Source organism: Perca flavescens, chromosome 2 (assembly GCF_004354835.1).
Source record: "Perca flavescens isolate YP-PL-M2 chromosome 2, PFLA_1.0, whole genome shotgun sequence".
In the NCBI taxonomy this organism is placed as follows: Eukaryota; Metazoa; Chordata; class Actinopteri; order Perciformes; family Percidae; genus Perca; species Perca flavescens.
The window spans coordinates 38,470,182-38,472,637 of NC_041332.1; the positions used below are offsets into that span (position 1 = coordinate 38,470,182).

General features: G+C 45.2%; 1 protein-coding gene across 3 annotated transcripts in view; it reads left to right on the top strand.

Annotated features, from left to right (window-relative positions):
• The window catches only part of cd5 (CD5 molecule), a 9,210-nt gene extending 9,143 nt beyond the window's left edge, over nucleotides 1-67 (top strand). For all 3 annotated transcript variants that reach the window (XM_028604597.1, XM_028604608.1, XM_028604603.1), the window contains one exon: nucleotides 1-67. This exon is cut by the window's left edge and continues 1,362 nt beyond it. The gene's annotated coding sequence lies outside the window, so the exon portion shown is untranslated.
• Nucleotides 68-2,456: the final 2,389 nt, after the last annotated feature.

The window sequence follows — 2,456 nt, forward strand, 5'->3', positions numbered from 1 at the left end:
GATTTTTTGGATTAATACTGTAAACCTTTTGCTTTCAGTAAAATGATCTGAGTTGTGTTTGACCTGATTTGTTGTCTTTGAAGTAGGTGAGTGGAAAATGTAGATTTTAGAGAAGACAGAGAGACAGAGAAGAGGAGGAGAGAGCAAGAGAGAGAAGGTGGTTACTAAGTGCAGAGATGTGGTTTCCTCTGCCGTTGACACCAACTTCCTGTTTGTGTTATTTCTGTCGTAACCTGTTTATCTTCCCTACCTCTCTCCCAGTCACCTTCTCTCTTTTTCTTCCTTGTTGTCTGCTAGTGTTTCTTTCAATCCCTCCTGATTCCTTTCATTGGTCTATTGTCTTCTCTTTTGTCTGCCTCTGTTTCTTTCTTCCTTCCACTTTCTCCTTTCGTCTCCAGCACAGTGAAGTCACGGTTGAGGTGGATTGTTCATTCAGATGTTGATCATCACACATCTCAGCTCTGGATTTTAACAACACTTGTGTGCACTGTGTTCATTGTGTCTGCACCCTCAGCTGTCAGTCAGTACTGGTGTTCACTGCCTACATGTAAACTCTGTCCACTCCAGCAATCTCTTCAACCTCAACAGCCTTTTTTCACCTTCGTAACATTGCCAAAATTAGGAACATCCTGTCTCAACACAACGCTGAAAAACTAGTCCATGCATTTGTTACTTCCAGGCTGGACTATCAGGATGCTCAAATAAAACCCTTTCCAGCTCTCCATACTCTCCAGCTGATCCAGAATGCTGCAGCGTGTGTTCTGACAAGAATTAAGAAAAGAGATCATATTTCTCCTGTATTGCATTCCATTGGCTTCCCGTAAAAGCCAGGATTGAATTTAAAATCCGTCTTCTGACCTACAAAGCTCTAAATGGTCAAGCACCATCATATGTTGAAGAGCTCATAGTACCTTATTACCCCATTAGAGCACTGCGCTCCCAGAATGCAGAGTTACTTGTGGTTGCTAGAGTCTCTAAAAGTAGAATGGGAGCCAGAGCCTTCAACTATCAGACTCCTCTCCTGTGGAACCAGCTTCCAGTCTGGGTTCAGGGGGCAGGCAACGTCACCACATTTAAGAGTAAACTTAAAACTCTCCTCTTTGATAAAGCTTATAGTTATGGAGGGAGGACTTGCAGCGTTCAGCCAGACCGGGGGATGGTGTGTGTCTGCACATGCGGCACCCCTTCTCTGCTTCTCTTCAAAGTCGTCACATTTGTCAGGCTCCTCTCCTTAACCGGTCTCTCTTAATTATGCTGTTATAGTTTTAGACTACCGGGGGCCTTCCTTTGACACACTGAGCAACAGTCTCTTTCCATCTGTGTGCATCCATGTCCCAGAAATGCTTGTTACTAACCTAGCTCTGGGGAGCTTATTCCCCGGAGTCCTTATGTTTTTTTTTCGCCCAGCATGTTTCCTTGGATTAGGGTGACACCTAAGTCATGGTTGCAGCTGTCGCTGTGGTCCTGCTGCTACGTCCTGCTATGCCCTGCTACATCCTGCTACGCCCTGCTATGCTCTGCTGTGCCCTGCTATGTCCTGTAACGCCCTGCAGTGCCCTGCTATGCCATGAACTACTACAACTACTATTTCTAGTCACTGTTCCATTATCTTTATTGTAACTATTATTGCCACTGTTCATCACACCCCCAATTGGCATCGTCAGACACCGCCTACCAAGAGCCTGGGTCTGTCCCAGGTTTCTCCCTTAAAGGAAGTTTTTCTCACCACTGACGTACTAAAATGCTCTTCGGGAATTACTGGAATTCTTGGGTCTTTGTATATTATATCTGTAAAGACAACAAGGGCAGGGTACGGATAAAATAATAAGTGTAAACTGTGTTAAGATGTTAAAAGACTGGTACAAAAACACAATTTGAAAAAAGGAAAATATTTATAAAACCTAAAAAGATTAAAAGAAAATGTCCCAACCCAGAGGTCCACATAAAAAACAAAAATGGGGAAGCCTAATTCGGCGCCACTCCAGAACTCTCATGCGGTGATACTCCACGTCCCGATACGCTCGTCTGTGTCCAGCGGCGTTTGGCTGCTCAAGGACTCTCAGGCAGTGACCCACCATTTCATGGAACGCTCGTCTGGTGTCCAACAGCTCCGTCCAGCCGTCGCCGCTCTCCCAGTGAGTGGCTACATCCCGTCAGTACGTCACTCCTTCACCCGTGTTTCTCCTTGTGCTCACCTCCGCTCACTTCTCTCATTTGTGTCTTCTCTCCTTTTGTAGTTTTTCACCTGTCGTCCTCCCGTGTATTTCCTGGTTTCTGCCCCAGTGGCCCCACCTACAACCCTATTTCCTGGTCAATGATTGGTCCTTTGGGCCCCTGCCCAAAACTGGTGGCTTAGATTGTCAGTTTACGTCAACAGGGGTGCACGGCAGAAATTCAAAAAACAATTATATGAACCAAAATACCAAAAGCAATTTTATCAATAAATATAGCACAGC